This window comes from Lontra canadensis, unplaced genomic scaffold (assembly GCF_010015895.1).
Source record: "Lontra canadensis isolate GAN:19392208 unplaced genomic scaffold, GSC_riverotter_1.0 scaffold77, whole genome shotgun sequence".
NCBI classification, from domain to species: Eukaryota; Metazoa; Chordata; class Mammalia; order Carnivora; family Mustelidae; genus Lontra; species Lontra canadensis.
Genome location: NW_022631071.1, coordinates 4,529,425 through 4,548,888, shown reverse-complemented (window position 1 = coordinate 4,548,888; position 19,464 = coordinate 4,529,425). Strand labels below are relative to the sequence as shown.

General features: G+C 36.9%; 1 pseudogene; it reads left to right on the top strand.

Moving 5' to 3' along the window:
• Positions 1-16,712: 16,712 nt before the first annotated feature.
• LOC116881781 lies at positions 16,713-17,083 on the top strand (annotated as a pseudogene).
• The last annotated feature ends 2,381 nt before the right edge of the window (positions 17,084-19,464 follow it).

The following is a 19,464-nucleotide window of genomic DNA, read 5'->3' as shown; positions in this document are numbered from 1 at the left end:
TTCTTTTTGTTGTCTGATTGCCGAGGCTAGGACTTTCAGTACTGTTTTAAATAACAGTGGTGAGACTGGACATCCTTGTCTTGTTCCTGACTGGAGAGGAAAAGTTGTCAGCTCTTCCCCATTGAGAATGATATTAGCTATGGGTCTTTCATAGATGGCTTTCATAATGTTGAGGTATGTTTTGTCTATCATTACTTTGTTGAAGGTTTTTATCAAGAATGAATGTCATGTATTGTTAAATGCTTTTTTCTGCATCTACTGAGAGGACAATATGGTTTCTATCCTTTCTTATACTCATTTGGTATGTCACACTGATTGATTTGGAAATTTTGAACCATTCCTGCAGCCCTGGAATAAATCCCACTTGATCATGGTGAATAATTCTTTTAATGTAGTGTTGGATTCAATTTGCTAGTATCTTGCTGAGAAATTTTGCATCCATACTCATCAGGCATGTTGGCCTATAAATCTACTTTCTAGTGGGTGCTTTTCTAGTTTTAGAATCAAGGCAATGCTGGCCTTATAGAATGAGTTTAGAAGTTTTCTTTCCATTTCTATTTTTTGGAATGATTTGAAAAGAACAGGTATTAATTCTTCTTTAAATGCCTGGTAGAATTCCCTTGGGAAGTCACCTGGCCCTGGACTTTTGTTTGTTGGGGTGTTTTTGATTACTGATTCAGTTCCTTTGTTGTTTATAGGTCTATTCAAATTTTCCATTTCTTCTTGTTTCAGTTTTGGTAGTTTGTATGTTTCTAGGAATTTATCCATTTCCTCCTGATAGCCTAATTTGTTGGCATATAATTTTCACAATATTCTCTAATTGTTTGTATTTCTGCAGTGTTGGTTATGATTTCTCCTCTCTCACTTGTGATTTTATTTCAGTCCTTTCTCTTCCTTCTGAGTCTGGCTAATGTTTTATATATTTTTTTAATTCTTTCAAAGATTAGTTCATAGTTTCGTTGATTTGTTCTACTGTTTTGTTCTTGTTGCCATTTTTTGTTTCTAATCATTTATTTCTGTTCTAATCTGTATTATTTCTTCTGCTGGCTTTAGGCTTTACTGGCTGTTCTTGTTCTAGTGCCTTTAGTTGGAAGGTTAGGTTGTATATTTAAGACTTTTCTTGCTTCTTGAGGTAAGCCTGTATTGCTATATACATCCTTCTTAGGACTGCCTTTGCTGCATCCCAAAGGTTCTGGACTGTTGTGTTTTCATTTTCATTTGCTTCTATGTATTTTTTAATTTCTTCTTTAATTTTCTGGTTAGCCTATTCATTCCTTAATAGGATGTTCTTTAAACTCCATGTATTGATGGTCTTTCCAGAGCTTATCTTTTGGTTGACTTCAAGTTTCATAGTGTTGTGGTGAGAATATATGTATGGTATGGTCTCCATCTTTTTGTACTTGTTGAGGCCTGATTTGTGACCCAATATGTGATCTATTCTGGGGAATGTCCCGTGTGCTCTTGAGAAGAATGTGTATTCTGATGGTTTAGGTTGAAATATTCTGAATATATCTGTGAAATTTACCTGGTCCAGTGTATCATTCAAAACTATTATTTCCTTGTTGATTTTCTGCTTAGATAATCTGTCCATTGATGTTATTGGGGTGTTAAAATCCCCTACTATTATTGCATTATGTTGAGTGATTTCCTTTTTGTTTGTTATTGATTGTTTTATGTATTTGGGCTTCCCAATCTGAGGATATAAATATTTGCAATTGTTACATCTATTGTTGCATAGTCCCCTTTATTATGATATAGTGCCCTTCTTCATCTCTTATTATAGTCCTTGGTTTAAAATTTAGTTATTCTGATATAAGTATTGCTACTCTAGTTTTTTTCTGACATTGCTTGCATGATAAATGTGTCTCCATCCCATCACTTTGAATCTGCAGATGTCTTTAGGTCTCAAATGAGTCTCTTGTAGGCAGCATATAGATGGGTCTTGTTTTTTTTTTTTTTAATCCATTCTGACACCATATATGTGTTGATGGGAAAACAGTCCATTTATATACAGAGTGATTATAGATGGATACAAATTTAGTCCCATTGTATTACCTGTAAAGTCGTTGTTTCTGGAGATTTTCTCCATTTTCTCTCTTCCTTTCTAATCTTTGTTGTTTTTGGTCTTTCTTTCCCACTTAAAGAATCCTCCTTAATTTTTCTTGGAGAGATGTTTTAGTGATCACGAACTCTTAGTTTTGTTTGGGAAACTCTTTATCCTTCCTTCAATTATGAATAACAGTGTTATTGGATAAAGTATTCTTGGCTGCATATTTTTCTTGTATATTCCTATTCATATGTTGAAAATATCTTGCTGTTCTTTTCTGGCCTATCACGGTTTTGTGGAGAGTTCTGTTGCTAACTTAATTTTTTTCCTTGTAGGATAAGGATTTCTTTTCCTTTGTTGCTTTCAAGATTGTTTTCTTATCTTTGTATTTTGTCAATTTTACTATGATATATCTTGGTGTTGACTTTCTATTTCCTCAGGTTAGGCATGTTTTCAGCTATATGTTTCTCAAATAAACCTATACCCTAAGACTTCTATGACATGAATGTTATTATCCTTTTATGGAGTTTCTGATTTCTCTAAGCCTACATTTGTGATCCAATATTTTACAATCCCTCTTGTTTTCATCTTCATTATTTTCCATAATTTTATCTTTTACTTATTCGTTCCTCTGCTTATTCAATCCTTGTAGTCATTATATCCAGTTAGTTTTGCATCTCAATTATAATACTTTTTATTTTGGCCTGACTTGTTTTTAGGTCTTTTATGTCTGTGGTAAAGTACTGTCTGTTGTTGTTGTTGTTGTTGTTGTTGTTGTTGTTTTTCTAAGCTTTTCTTAAGCCCAGCTGGTATCCTTATGATTGTTGCTTTAAAATCTGGTTCAGGCATATTACTTATATTTATTTTGATTAGCTCCTTGGTCATGACCTCTTCTTGTCCTTTCTTTTGGGATGAGTTCCTCTGTCTTGGCATTTTGTTTAGGTCTCTGTCTTTTGTATGGTAAAAAAGACTGGACATGGTATTATTTCCAGTAGAGCTGATGCTTTTTGGCACTCTATGATCATTATATCTGGTGTGTATGGAGAGTTTGTGTTGGTCTTCTGGGGGAGGGGACTGCTGCTGTTCTGGCCCTCAATCATACTTACCTTATTAAAAAAGGCACCTGAAGAGCACAGGGAGCAGGGCTTGGTCTAAACACTTCAAGCCTCAACTGTGTGTGTTGTGCCTCAGTATGGAAGTTTGTCCATACTGATCGAGGGGGAGAGGGGATGACATTGAGGTGCTCTCTTCCCCAGAGAAAGGAATTTGTACCTGTCACTGTTCATGAAGCCCTTACAGAAAAATAATCAATTTCCCCTCTTTTGTCCCAGTCTACTGTCAGATTCCTGCCTTCACCCTGTCTGTGTCAACAACATCTGCCCACCCAGCAGTGGTGACAAAGTGCTCACATATTTTACTTCAGGCAGACAGCTGGGTTTTAAAACTCCAAATTTTAAGGGACTGTTGAAGGTCTGATAGCAATGTGGCTGGTACTGGTTTGTCCCTGAAAAAGCAAATGCATGACCATGCAGGGGCTTGGATTTTAAGATAAAGCATAGCAAAACCTGGCATCCAGGGTAGCTGCCCACAGCAGGTGTCTCTTCTCATATGCTAACAAATGGAGCTGCTGCTCAATGACACCTGCTGGCTCTGCTATCCCCTGAGAAGCAGTGCTGCCTCTTCCAAATTCACTCAAAGAAGGGGACTGTCTTTCCCAGTGTGACCCAAGGGATCTTTAGAGCATGTTGTCCACTCCTGGGCCTCTGCCCTCCTTCTCTACAGGAGCACCACTCTGCCAGCCAGACTCAACCCTGGTGATGGTGTGGAGTTCTAAAACTTCAGTCTTTCAGCTCTGTTTCTTGTAGAAACTTGTGATAATCAATCCCTCTTTTTTTTTTCCCTCAATCAGTGGTTTTAGGGAAGTGCATTACTTGTGCAATCCCCTGTGTGCTGCTTTCTTTCTCTCCCTCTCTCTCTCTTTCTCTTTCTCACCTCTATCCATAATCAGTGCTCCCTCTCCTCCACAGTGCCTGTGATTCTTTTCTCCCCCAAATCACACCACCATACCTCCTACCTTCCACAATATGGCTTTTTTTCTCCCTTAAGTTGTGCAATTTTTTCACTCAGTCCTCAGATTGATTTCCTGGTAGTCAGAACAATTTAATAATTATATAGCTGTGTTTGAATGATGAGGCAAGCATAAGGTCCTCCTACTACTTTGCCATCTTAACTCCTCAAGAAACAAGACTCTTAACTATAGAGAATGAAGTAATTGTTACCAGTGGGGAGGTGGGTGGCAGGATGGGTGAAATAGGTAATGGGGATTAAAGAGTACACTTACCATGATGAGCAAATAAAAAAAAATTAAAAATAATACAGAGATGCCCTGTGTGTGTATGTTTTGAAAAATATAAACATAAAAATTAATGTCTGTCCTAAGAATACCTCACTTCCATACATATATCTGAAACAGTTGAGGAAATTTATTTTCTAAAATTAAAATCTTTTCTCAATTAACTTTCTAAATTAATCCACATTTTTATAAGAAAGGAAAATATTAAATACCACTTTGAACTTTTAAGAAAATCATCTTTGAAACCCAGTTCTACAAAGTAGAATATTACATTGGTATACAATCTTTTCTATGTATAGGCCAAAAATTTTCATAATTATTTTATAATCTTAACCAAAAAAATCAACCAAGTTAATATTTTTAATGATACAATAAGCTGAGGAATCATAGCATCTTGGTATACACAATGTGCTTCACCAAAACGTATTTTAATTGATTGCATACAATAAACTCTTTTCATAAGACAAGAGATTAGTATTTTCTTAATGTCCATGTGAAATTGTCTCTGAGGTGATCTAACCGACAGTTTGACAGTTGGTTATTTCCATGGCTGTGAGAAAACGAATTCCAACATAGTCTTGACAGTCTCTCTATGTGACACAAACAAGTAAAATTAAAGAAAAGCCAAATTGTCAATTTGCTATCAAAATTCCCAATGACTACATTGAACCCACAAATTCCTTTTATATTCTTTTTAAAATACTGTTTTATTGAAGAGCTTTCATTAATGACAGAAAAGTGAAATAGTTATGTGAAACCTTGTATAATTAATTATTATGAAATCTAAAAATATATATTCCTATCATTTTCAAATATTGGAAAGTGTCTGAGAGCAGACAGAGGATGAAGGTTTATTCTTGAAAAACTGTAATTGGAGGATGAAGAATTGCAAGTTTGAGGTTTTATTTCCTGAGAATTCTCCCTAACACCATGGCTATAGCAGCAAATACAGTGTATCATAGTAGCAGAATATAGTTGAAAAGTATATGTAAGGGAAATTCTGGAAGCAAGAAAATTGCAAAATGAGTGAGACATGAAAACTGAGCATAAAATCTCCCCTAATGCTGGTTGACTGTTAAACTATGTATCTGTGGGTGAGACACCAGGGCATCTGGTGTGGAAACAGAGAGGGTACATAGAAGAATTTATATTTGAAAAACAACTGCACTAGGTACACTAAGAGATTTGTGAACTTGCTGCCTTTCTTCATTTCTTTTCTTTTCTTTTCCTTTCTTTTCTTTTATTTTCTTTTCTTTTCTGCTCAATTTTAAGATAAAGCATAGCAAAACCTGGCATCCAGGGATCCTGGTTGTCCCTCTGCATGCTGCTTCCCCTACTTATGCTCTCACTCTCTCTGTCTGACAAATAAAAAATCTTTTAAAAAAGATCTTTTTGTGTTTTACTGATTTTTATCTATACCTCAAATTCTCAGAGCTGCCAAAAAATAATTCTTTACATAACAGATATAATCCTGTATTTAAAAATACCCTGTGTAAGTAGGTTATATGCCAGTGCAGTCATACGTATTCTTCTTATTTACAGAGAAAGAATAAGCCTAAATTATCTCACATAAACTTTGGAGACTGGATTAATATAACTGAACTCAAACGTTAAATCTTTATAAAAAGACATACGACTAGTCATGTGTGGACACAGCAAGAAGTTCACTATGAAGGCTAAAGAGTTTGGGAAGAGCCAAAATTCTTTTTTTTTTTTTAAGATATTGTTTATTTATTTGATAGAGATCATAAGTAGGCAGAGAGGCAGACAGAGAGAGAGGGGGAAGCAGGCTCCCTGCTGAGCAGAGAGCCTGATGCGGGGCTTGATTCCAGGACTCTGTGGACTTGATCCCAGGACCTTGGGATCATGACCTGAGCCGAAGGCAGAGGCTTTAACCCACTGAGCCACCTAGGCACCCCCGGAAGAGCAAAAATTCTAACCCAGGTAAACTAGGTACAATCTCATAAAGGTGGGACTAAAGGTGGAATTAAGTAAGTGAACACTAATATTACTATATCTTGTAGTTTACAGTAGTAATTCTTAATCTTTTTCCTCCTTAGGATTTCTAAAGGATTTGCCACACTCTCATGAATAACAGTGGTTTTGCTAGATATTCTATTGAGGAAAAAAGATCTTTCACATATTGGAATACTTTTTATGGCAAATTACGTACAAGGGATGAAAAATAATTTTTCCTTTATCTTTATGTTCTTCCTTGAAACCCTTGTAATAAAAGAAAAATTAATAGGAGAAAAGCAAACAGAAGATTAATATCATGTATACTTCCTATACAAATGGGAGAGACCCAGGAAAACTAAATAACTCCCCCAAATGGCCCAAACCACCACCTTAGATACCATTTCCAGATAGAGACAAAAGATATTGAGAACTGGGGGATTCATTTATGGGATGATATCACAAAAAACACTGTAGACAAGTGTATGGTTGTTATGTAGATTTAAGTGGCTGACTTCTCTATTCATAAGTTTCTAGAGATTTAATCAACTAAATAGTCTGGTACAGAAAGGAAGACAGCCTAAGTCGAGATTTCTCTTGTAAACATAGATTTGCCTAATAAAGGTCAGCCTTTATTCTGTTTCCAGAAGTTCTCCTGTGTCTGCAACCTTTCAAAAATAATTAACCCAAAATAATACTTATGCCCCCAAAGCATATTTTGGGATGGCATATTGTGCTCCCTTTACACCCAAATAAAACTGGTTTAAATAATGATGCCTATGTACCTGAAAATTCCAGAGTAGCTTTAAGTCTTCATCTTGCAGCTCTATCAAGTCCCAAACGACCCTATGTCTTTTGACATCTCTGCTGTCTCCTTTGGTGTAGTTTGCCATCATAAGACTTGCTTTCTATATAGTCTCAGAATGGCTGTCAACAGCACCCAGACATACATGCCTTCTTTGTCATATTCAGCAGAAAATAACAGTGAGTATCTTTGTCCCAGTATTCCCAGAAAAACTCCTGAGATTCATTCTAATTATATTGGCTTCACTTACATTCCTACTGTTGAACCGATCTGTGTGGCTAGGGAAGAAGAATGAACTTATTGTCCTCATGTTTAGCTTTTCTTTCTAAATATATCAAACTCAAATGCCTGTATAGGCTAGGAAAGGGATATAAATGAAAAAAAGGTCCCAATAAAGATTCTAGTATATTGAAGAGTCCATGTCTCATACAAAGGGCTCAGATCCTACTCAGATTCAGGCAATATATGCCATGTTAGGAGGAAGCAGTATTTGTATGTATTTTGATTTGTCCAGAATTTTATGTAAAGTTCAATAATTTGTTCACACTGATGTTTAATTCCAAATTTTATATATACTATACCACAGGACTATAAAAAGCACATGTGGACTGAAGATTCATAATTTGAATTTCTGCCCCAAAGAACAAAATGCAAAGACTAATGGTATAAGGATTCTGGTCCAATGGATGTGTGTCTTTCTCATTGTTCATTATCAATTGGCATTTTTTGTTTCCTATTTTAGTCTTTGTAAGCTTGTTTAATGCTAATCCTTCCCTGAGGGACAGATCCTATCTTAATGCACTCACTAAATTAAATTTATAAACCTACAAGGGTAAGAATTAAACCCAGAAAGTAACAAAATCACTAAAGTCATTGTTATCATTACAGGATCATGAAAGCCAGCTGAGTAGCTCTCCCAGGATCACTGAGTTACTTATACCTTTCCATTTGGTTTATTGGTTTATAATGTCTTTCCTTAACAACAACAACAAACAAACTATACTATGAAAGATTCTCAACAAATCTACTTTTTACAATGTATTTTTTGATATACAGATATTCCTCAACTTATGTTGTGGTTATGTCTGAAAAACCCATCCTAAATTGAAAATATTGTAAGTAGAAAATGCATTTAGAACACCTAACTTACCAAACACCATAGCTTAGCCTAGTCTACCTTAAACATGCTCAGAACACTTACATAGCCTACAGTTGGACAAAATCATGTAACACAGAGCCTATTTTATAAATAAAATGTTCACTATCTCATATATTTTATTGAATATTATACTGAATGTGAAAAACAGAATGGCTGTATGGGTACAGAATGGTTGTAAGTGTATTGGTTATATACCCTCATGATCATGTGGCTGATTGGGAACTGTGGCTCTCTGCAACTGCCCAACATCAGAAAAGAGTATTGTATTACATATCACTAGTCTGGGAAAAGAGCCAAAATTCAAAACTCAAAATACAACTTCTACTGTAAAGTTGAAAATTTATAATTCAAACCATTGTAAGTTGAGGATTGTCTGTAGTATGTGTAGGGGAGGAAAAATAATTTTCCCTCTGCATTTCTAGGTTCTTGATTGAGATGTCCTCCCCCCATATAATAAAAAAAAGTAAAAGGAGAAACAGAACCAATATAAATTATGTATGAACATAAGTAGGTATAAGATATAAAACTCAAAAGGCAGCCATGGGATTGAAGCTTATATACCTTCTTAAGGAAAAGAAAGAAAAGGGGTCTAGAACTTTAAAGAGGGAAAGGCAATTGACAGGAATGTGAGAAAATAAAATGTATGCTAAACAAAATTTGTCCTGTTATGCAGATAAGTCTTTCAGGTAAAAAGTGACCTCTAATAATCTATCTTTCTCCTACAGTTCCCTTTTCTACTGTAAATATCCCTTACAAAAGGGACCCTGTTTTCAGAGCTTCTCTCGTGTCTTCAGTTTCTCAGGATAATCAACACAAAATAATCCTTATGCCAAAGAGGCATATTTTGGGTTGGCGTATTCTACTATCCTTCATATAATTTGATTCACAACATTTACGTACTTCTGAAAAAGATATCAATTACATAAAATAAGGAATTTTTCTATATTTAATTAATTTTATTTTTTAAAAGATTTTATTTATTTATTTGACAGAGAGATCACAAGTTGGCAGAGAAGCAGGCAGAGAGTTGGGGGGGGTGCAGGGAAACAGGCTCCCCGCTGAGCTTGATCCCAGGACACTGAGATCATGACCTGAGCCTAAGGCAGAGGCTTAACCCACTGAGCCACACAGGTGCCCCTTTAATTCATTTTCTTATGTAAAATATGGAAATGTATTATTTGGAAATATTTTGGTTATAATTATCAGAAGCCCAATACAAACTAACCTAAGTAAAAGAGAGAGAGAAAGAGAGAGAATGTATTAGTTATGTACCTGTAAAGTCAAAGAAGGATTTCAATTAACTCAAGGAACAACTATATCTAGTTTTGACTCTGTCTTTTCATACATTAGTTCTGCTTGCTTTCATTCTCATACAGCTCCCTTCCACAGACAGGGCAGGATGAACATCAGCCACCCCAGACCTGTATGCAAAGATTTCAACTGAAGCACCTTAGCTAGCCTGATTTGAATCATGTGTTCATCTTTGAACCAGCTATTGGAACCAGAGAAATGGTATTCTGATTGGACAGACTTGGGACATAAACTCTTGTGTCACAAGACCACCCCATGCTCAGGGCAAGATTAGTCATATGGACTGTGTCTCCCCATAGGAAAGAAGGATTCTACTCTTAAGTGAAGGAGGCAAAAGGTGCTGGACAGACAAAAGCGACAGAGGTTCACTATAGCAATTCATATCCTTAGAAATTAATCCTTTATCTAATTCTGATAGAAACACTATTTGCCTGACAGGAGGATGTTCAAATATATTTTATATTAAACCTGAATTAAAAGTCAATGAAAGAGAATCTTCTATGGGATTGTGAAATTCCTTGGAAAGTATATTGTTACTTTATTATATAAAACATATAGATGGAAGAGACCCAGCAATGACTCAGGCTGTGCATCAAGTGGTCTATTTTAATCTCTTACTCTGCATTTCTGCTTCTCAGTCAGTCTAGCTTGAGTCTTAAGTTATGCTACTTAGGCCACATTTTTAAACTTAGTAATTTTCTCAGTCAGGAATTTTTGGCTGATTAAATGACATTCTAAGATCATGGAGGTCCATAGTAAAGTGAGCTATCAGGAAACCATAAAAGGACCAGGAAGGAAAGTACAGGTGGTATATGTGGATCCTTATTTAAATCTGAATAAAGTTACAAGTTGCCATCCTGCTATGACAGATCTTTAGTAAGTGGGCTATGTAAATCACTCACAGGTTAATGTTTCTGAATTATCAGGGGGCCAAAGAGGGTACTATTATGGCAGTATCCAGGTATTTTCAGGTATCTTTGATCAGTGCGGGATTTGGAGGTGCAGTTTAGAGTCATTAATGTGGTGAAGGTGAGCAGAATATGCTGCCTCAAAATGCCTTTTTGGCATGAGTATTATTCTGGGCTGATTACTTTTGAGAGAGTGCAGACACAGGAGAATCTCTGAAAACAGAGTAGGAGTTGCTTTTTTGTTAGGGAAATTTATATTTATAAGGGAAATCTCCATTTGTAAGAGTGTCTCCCTTTCTCTACCATGAAGAGAGAGATGACTATAAATCACAAAATAATTTTATCAGTGTAAAAGGCACAGACTTAATTCTGCATAACAACCTTACCCTTGTCTACTGTGCGTTTCCTGGTAACCTCTCATAACTGGCTTCCTCCTATCCCAACAATTTTTTTTTTTTTTGGTCTTTAGCTGGAGATGATATTCAAGGTGGTGGCTTGGACCATCTGGGGAATTAGTCAGTTTTTCTGGCTCTCCCATTTTGATAGGAGGTATACATGTTATCAGATTTATCTGTTTTTCTTTTGTTAATTTGTCTTTTATTATGGGGGTTTCTGCCAAGAAATTAAAAGGGGAGGGGAAAATTATTTTTCTTCCTTTATAAGGTGACTAATGTGGTAAGCTGAAGTTTACTGATGGTGTTCCTCTTCCTTTAAAGAGCTTAGCACTCAGGTTCCTCAGTGTCTAAAATTCTAACTGTGTAATTCTTGCATTTGATTTAAGCATTTTTCTTTCTGCACAGTGCTCTTTTTTAAAAGATTATTTATTTATTTACTTGACAGAGAGAGTGCAGAAGCAGGGGGAGCAGAAGAGAGAGAGGCAGACTCCCTGCTGAGCAGGGAGCCTACCATCTTCTCTGTTGGGCTGGATCCCAGGACCCTGGGATCATGACCTAAGCCAATGGCAGATACATAACTGACTGAGCCACACAGGTGCCCCAGCACAATGCTCTTTTAAAGTGATCACCAACCCTGCTCTCAGGTTTAACATATCAAGACATTCTATATATGATGCTGCTTATTTGATCCCTTTCTCCACTTACAGGGAGAACTTCCTTATATTTTATGAGATGTGTGGGAATCTGGAGCTGGGGGTGGAACAAAAGATTGCTGAAGGAGAGTTTATTGATCAACAGTACAAAGCTCACAAAGAAGGGGACCCAAGAGTGTTGCCACTGGAGTTTCTAAGTCTAGGGGTTTTTATGGGCTTGGTGGGCTGTTTTAATATGATGAATACTTCATGCACCTGTCACCCAATCAGATTTTTGTCCATATGTCCATCTATGTATCGAGTAGTTGTTCATGTGGTAAAGAGTGGAGGGCTCCTTCCAGGGTGGTGTAAAATCCTTCTAAGTGTGGTTTCCTCTTAGGATGGGTCCCCTTGTCCCTGCCTGCCTTTCTTCTGACTACCGTTCATTATTACTACTGTCAGTTTTGCCAGAGTATGGCCCTGTTGCCAGTTTCTCAGCTTCTCAAAATGGAGGTCTTCTCAGCTTCAATGAAGATTCTTCTATAATGCCCCTAAGGTATTGAGGCCACTAGAGCTATGGTCTTTGTCTTGGGGAAGTGGGAATCTAGGCTCTAATTGGAAAGGATGTAGAAGTCATGACAGGCACACTGGCCTGGATAACTCCCAGGAGGTGAAAGGGAGGAAAAATATTTTCTCTACCCTTCTATGTTCTTTGCTGAGACCCCATCTATAATAAACACAGATTAATAAGAGAAAAGGAACAGATGTTTGGTAAAATGTATACCTCCTGTATACATGGGAAGAGACCTAGGAACAGCAAGTAAAATTTTCCCAAATGGACCAAACTACACCACTTTAAATATCATCTTTATCTAAAGAGGAGAAAAAAAAATGTCAGGGTGGGTGGAGAGGCAGTTATGGGAGGTTACCAGGAAAAGCTCAGTGAATGAGGGTAAGGTTTGTTATGCAGATTTAAGCTGTGCCTTTTCCTTTAGTAAAATTCTCTCACAATTTATGGTCGTCCTATCCTTATCTTCCCCAGAGAGAGAGAGAAAGAGAGAGAGAGAGAGAGAGAGAGAGACACCCTTACAAATGGAGATTTCCCTTATAAATGTAAATTTCCCTAACAAAAGGGCAACTTCTACTCTGTTTTCAGAGATTCTTCTGTGTCTGCAGATTCAAAAGTAATCAGCTCAAAATAATCCTTATGTTAGAGGTACGTTTTTCAGGTGATGTATTCTGTTCCTCTTCAGAAGAGTGTGTGTGAACAAAGACAAACATTAATGATGTTTGTGATGCTTAGTGATGCCCATGCCTCTTTTGGGAAGGAGAAGATCAGAGTACATCCCTTAGGGCAAAAGGTGCATACAATATACAGAACAGAAATTCTTAGGTTGAGTTATATGGAATGAGAATTTGGTCAATTACATTCTCTTAAATACTATCCCTTCTTGTTCTTACTTAACAAATTCCTTCTCCTTTTTTTAGTATATGATTCAAACATTTATAAACTGTTATCATATCCTTGCTTAGTAAGGCCACATTTTAAATCCCTTTTACCTTTTCTTATAAACTTGTCCCTTTCTTCCTTGAATTTTAGTTCTTTCATTGCTGGATGTCTTTCTTTCTCTTTCCTTTTCTTTCTTCCTACTCCCCCCCCTTCTCTCCCCCTCTTTCTTCTTCTTTCCTTTTTCTTTTTTTTTCTTATTCTGATATTAAAATGCTCTAATTATGGGGTGCATGGGTGGCTCAGTTGTTGGGTATCTGGTTCTTGGTTTCAGCTTGGGTCACCATCTTAGGGTCTTGAGATTGAACCCTGAGTCAAGCTCTATTTGATGAGGGAACAGAAGGCTGGCTGAGGACAAAGCAAAAGGTGACACTTTGCAATCTTCCCCACCCCCATTCCTGGGTGGGACATATGTGACATTCTTTAGGACTCTCCCAACTATCTTAATGTTAATAGCTTGCTAAAAAGGGAAAAATGACCTTGACAATGGCAAGGCCTCTGGTATTTGGTATCTTGTAGTTCCTCTTTAGCATATGAAAGTTCTACTGAAAACTCCCTTTTCCTTAACATCTATTTTTGCTCCATCTGTAGGACTAGAGGATGTCATTTGGCATGTAGAAGCCCTTAATAAATACACTGCAAAGGCACTCAATGATTCACTAAATAGCATCTCCTTACTTAATATTGAAGTCACACAGATGTGCAAGGGGGTCCTACAAAATAGAATGACCTTAGATATCCTAACAGCAGCAGAGGGTGGCACATGTGCAATTATCAAAACAAAATGTTATGTGTACATCCCAGATTATCACAAAAATGTCACAGGACTAATAAAAGACATGAATAGCCAGATTGGGGCTCTACAGGATCCTTCTCTCTTTCTCAGTGATTGGTTAGTTCCTGGTTTAAAGGAGCACTATGGTCAATGATTAAAGTTCTCTTTTTTGGACTTCTCATTCTTATAGCCTTACTAATCTTAATGCGTTTCCTTCTTCAGTGTTTCACTACCTGGTGCCGAGACTCCATTGCTGCAATGACTTCACGATGACAGATAATCCTTACCAAACATGGAGTCACTTTTTTACTGTCAGCGCTGGATTCAGCTGCCTCCGTCTTTTGTAACTCACCTACACATTCCTCAACTGATCAATGTTGACCCTAGTAGGTAGGGACAACTCTATGCCCCTATTCAGCTGGAAGAAGTTACAGATGAGACCTTCCACCTTCAACAATCTTAAAGATTTAAGGGTCAAAATTGTTCAGGGGGAATGATGGAACAGAAGGCTGGATGAGGACAAAGCAAAAGGTGACACCTTGCAACCTTCCCCCACCCCCATTCCTGGGTGGGACATACATGACATTCTTTAGGACTCTCCCAACTATCTTAATGTTAATAGCTTGCTAAAAAGGGAAAAATGACCTTGACAATGGCAAGGCCTCTGGTATCTGGTATCTTGTAGGTCCTCTTTAGCACATGGAAGTTCTATTGAAACCTCCCTTTTCCTTACTTCCCTCAGCTCCATGATACATAACCTGCCACCTTTCACAACCCTGGGGCAACATCTCTTACTGCCCATGGGTCCTGTCCCCATGCTTTAATAAATCACCTTTTTGCACCAGAGATGTCTTAAGAATTCTTTCTTGGCCTTCAGCTCTGGACCTCACTTACATTCTAGAACTTCATCATGTTCAGCATGGAGTCTGCCTGGAATGCTCTCTTTCCTTCTCTTTCTTCCTCATCCATCCCCCTGTTTGCACTCTTTCTCTCAAACAGACAAACGAATAAATAAAACCAATCTTTAAAAAAAAATGCCCCAATTAACTACAGTGTTTACTTTTCAGGCTGCAGCCTCACTCTTTGGGTCTGGGCAGATTAGCTCCTTCAACTAAATTTTTTTCACTTTTTCTTTCTGCTTTTCTATACCTACACAGCTGTTATAGAAGAGGGTTCCAACTTTTTCAATAATTGCCATAATATAATCCTGATCATCAAATTTTAGCATGTAGCCACAAACCTAGAAGTATAGAAAGAAAATGATTTTTTCTCCCCTACACAGTTAAGAAATTGAATGCCAAATTATTTCTTGGTGATATTTACAAATTGTCAAAATATTATCTGACCTGCATCATCATTTTTAAATAAACTCAATCTTTTCATGGCCTGTGAGTCTACAGTTTGGATATTGGAGTTTCTACTTTTGCCTGAGGGCTTGTTTCTTTACTCTTTCCTTTGGCTATAGTTGAGCCACTCTCATTTGCATGTAATGCAGTGCTAAACAATATAGTTTCAAGAAAAAAATAGAAGACCTGTCCTCTAGGAATTTAAAAGCTAGTTGGAGAGTCAAAAGGAAAATATGTAACAAAAGAAAGCATTTATTGAACACTTACTATGCTTAAAAGCTTTACCTTCATTTAGTCATTTCATCCTAACAATATTTGAAGGTAGGTACTGATGACTTACATTTATCAAGCCCTTATCAAGTGTTTTAGATATTCTGAATTTTCATGATGACCCTGTGAGGTTCTGACAATCAATAGGACCTACTTTATTAAGAAGGGGAACTGAGCTATGGAAAAGTTGGGCAATTTGCTCAAGGTCACACAACTAGTAAGTGGTGGAGCAGAGGATTTGAAACCAGGAATTTTGGCTCCAAAGCCTGGACTCTTGTTGTCTTGCTATTATCCCAATTTTACAAATGAGGATACTGAGGCTTAGAAAGAAATGAGTGACCTAACCAAGACTATGTGGCTAGTAAGTGATGGAACTGGGGTTTGGTTTGACTCTATGGCTCATGGTCTTAGCCTTTAAGCTACACTGCCTCATAAAGCAATAAGCTAACAATTTAAACAATGAAGCAATGTCACATGTTAGGGTGTGATGACAAGTTTAGCAGAAGAATTTCCAGATTTTGTCTTCCTTTTGAGGAAGTAAGTTTTTATTTGCATTAGTCCCATTTCCCTTGTGGGATTTGCTTTCATACTTCAACATTTTTTTTTCAACAATAAGGGCATCTAGTTAAAAACCCAGACCCTTCAATGCTCTGGGCTATTTGTCTAGCTGTTCTGATGATATGGACATGCTCGATTTTCTTGTGTTCCATTTGCTGTTTTATTGACAAAATTATTGATGAAAGAAAACTCCCTGAAAAAAAAAAAAGAAAGAAAAGAAAGAAAACTCCCTGCCCAGGTGCATTCTTTGGCTTTAAATAGGCTTCATGGGTGAATATTACTTTTGAAAAATTAACCATCTTGATAACAAAAGCATTTCCAGAGCAGCAGTGATCACAGTCTATTGATGCTAACATCTCCAATATCTCTGAAATAATCTTTTCTCTAGCTTAAAGATAACAGCTTTTTGTTTTTATTTTTGCATGAGAGACTCCACATTTAGTTGATAGTGTAGCTTTCTTTGGTTAATTGATTTTGCCACTCCCCTCCAAACAAACAAACAAAATAAATAAACAAGCCCACCTCAAACACAGACCAAAAAGAAGTTAGACCATGAAAGAAGAAGATCATTTTGACCTGCAGAAATGGTGGGTATGGTGGTTGTCCTGGTGTGCATGGATGTACATGTAACAGAGTGAAGTGCAAATAAGAAGTAAAAAAAGAAAGCTGTTTTTCTAAGAGCATATGATGATGGCTTGTGTAGCCATTGACAAGGTTAGAATTTGAGATCTTTCTGGAAAGAAAAAGGAGCTGCTAAAACAGCTGGATGACCCAAAGTTGGAGTAGTACCAGCTGCATGTCACCAAACTGACAGGCATTATGGCATCCAAGTTCTCCAAAGATTTGAGTTGTTTGCAAATCCATTGCCTGCATTCTCACCATTATTAATCAGACTCAGAAAGATGAACCTCAGAAAATTCTACAAGGGCAAGAAGTACAAGCTTCTGGATATTCAGACCAAGAAAACACATGCCATGCAAGCATGGGAGAAGCTGAAGACCAAGAAGCAGCAGCAGAAGTAACAGTTGTACCCAGTGCAGAACTCTGTGGTCAAGGCCTAAGTATCATGGCATCAAGAAACACAAGCAAACTGGAAAAAAAAAAAAGAAGAAGTAAAAAGTAAGTGAAATGGCACGGGAAACAAGGACAGAAAAAATTATTGTCATTTTGTTTGTTATAGTTCTTCACTGCCTATTGTCTGTTCAGTCTAGAGATTTTCCTTGTAGGGAGGTTCTGTATTTCTCCATTCATCAGCCCTATGGGAATCAGAAGATTCCATGAAAGGTATTCTAATTGCACATCAAACCAAGACAGTGCTTGCTTTCCAAACTTGAAGAGAATATTTTAGATCCCTGTTTTACTTGGAAAGAAAGTTTGTATCTTCCATTTATGTAATAGGTTATGTAAATCATTTCAATGAAACTAAAAGTACCAGTTGAATACTGTGGCAGTGTTCCTTTAAAAAAATGTTCTTGTGGAGTCAAAAAGAACCGAATAATTAAAATTCCTTGCAGAGTTTAGTTCTTTGACCTTTCGTTAGTTTCAGCATTATAAATTGCCATTTGTTTGCAGCCTAATTTGATTATTAGCCCCTCTGAGCTAACAGCACACATTCTAAAGAGGGGACTCTGCATGACTCAGATGCATGCTGCTGCTGTATACCCAAGATGGAAAATTGAGGAGCAGATTGCCTTGCTCCTGTGTGTTCATGAGTTAGTCCTACTAAAGTGGTTAAACAAAGGGAAAACAGTCCTCTCCAACATCTGCAGCTATGAATTTGATAAAAGAAATTCAAAAGTATAACTAGTTCATTCTAGAAGCAATTTTATGAGGTGTCATGGAGGGAGGAAGAGAAAGAAAGAATTTTGGTTCCTACAGTTTGATCATTAAGAAAAAAATGGGGTATTATATCACCTTTTGTCACCCTGCAGAGTGAAATAACTGAATTACTTCCTGAAGGTATTTCAACAAATGCAGAAACTTAGAGCTGGGGACTACACGACATTCATTCTTTATCTCTCTGGGTAGGTACTCTGGTCTCAACATTTTAATTAATTCCTTGATATTGCTACTAGGAGGCTTAGCAATTGTAATCAGGTTTCTTGCCAAAGCCAATGTCTGTAAAACAACCCAACTTCTGTTTTTTAAATGAGAAAGCTAAATCAGAGTTGTGAGAAAGCAGAAAAACATGACAATAAGAATATGGAATTGAAACACTCCCCAACCTCTGTGTTTGCCAAATATAAGCAGTTGAAATAGCTGCACCCATTGTCTCCATTACACTCCAGAAGGTCATTTGTGACAAGTGTAAATCTTCAACTAGCCCAAGTTTGAGATCATGAAAGAGGATTAATTAAGTCAGATTTTTTGTTTGAAAAATGTAAGAAAACATAATAATAATCACAGTAATAACACAGTAGATTCTCTCAGTGAACTTCCACTTAATCAGCTTGCTAGGTTAATTGACACACAGTAAGACCCAGTGACCAATGGCCAAAGCACACTAACTGCCTGTGTGTTTAGAAGTGTCTAGTTTGCCCAGATACTTCAACCATTTGTGTTGTACACTTAGTGAAAGTTAGTTGGTTTTGTTTCAAATCTATTTATGCCAGTTGTATATAATGATGTGATTTTATGATTTAATTAATTATTATGTAAACTGATGAAATATGAATTCAAAGTGAGTTGTTGCTTCAGTGAAATCTAGATTGAATGCCTTTGAAAGGCTTAGAAAAGGCAGGGTGTCAAAAAAAGAATCTGTCAAATTAGGTGGAGGTGAGACAAAAATAAAAGATGGGGGAAATTATAATAATTAAGAGATTCTACATTCAGATTGTTTCATGTTTTCTTTTCTTTTTTTTTAAGATTTTTATTTATTTATTTGACAGACAGAGATCACAAGAAGGCAGAGAGGCAGACAGAGAGAGAGGAGGAAGCAGGCCCCCTGCTGAGCAAAGAGCCAGATGAGGGTCTTGAAGCGGGGCTCAATGCGGGGCTCGATCCCAGGACCCTGGGATCATGACCTGAGCCAAAGGCAGAGGATTTAACCCACTGAGCCACACAGGTGCCCCTCTTTTTTACTTTATGGAAAATTCCAAACATATCTAAAATTAGAGTGTAATATAATTAGAATGATATTCTCATTATCCAACTTCAACAATTACCCATGCATATCCAATCTTGTTTCAGCTATACCCCACTCACTCCTCCATCATAATTATTTCAAAATAAATCTCATATTTTGTCACTTTCTCTTATAAGTCTAAGTTTGTATTCTACTTTAAAGGAACTGAACTGGAGATTATTATGGATGTGGCTTGTGCAAGCAAGATAATGCAAAACTCCAAAAGTTGACCCATACCTAAGGAAAAAGCTAGAGGACAGAAAAAACAAACAAACAAACCAACTAGCCATGGAATCTATATATTAGGTTCTAAAAGGG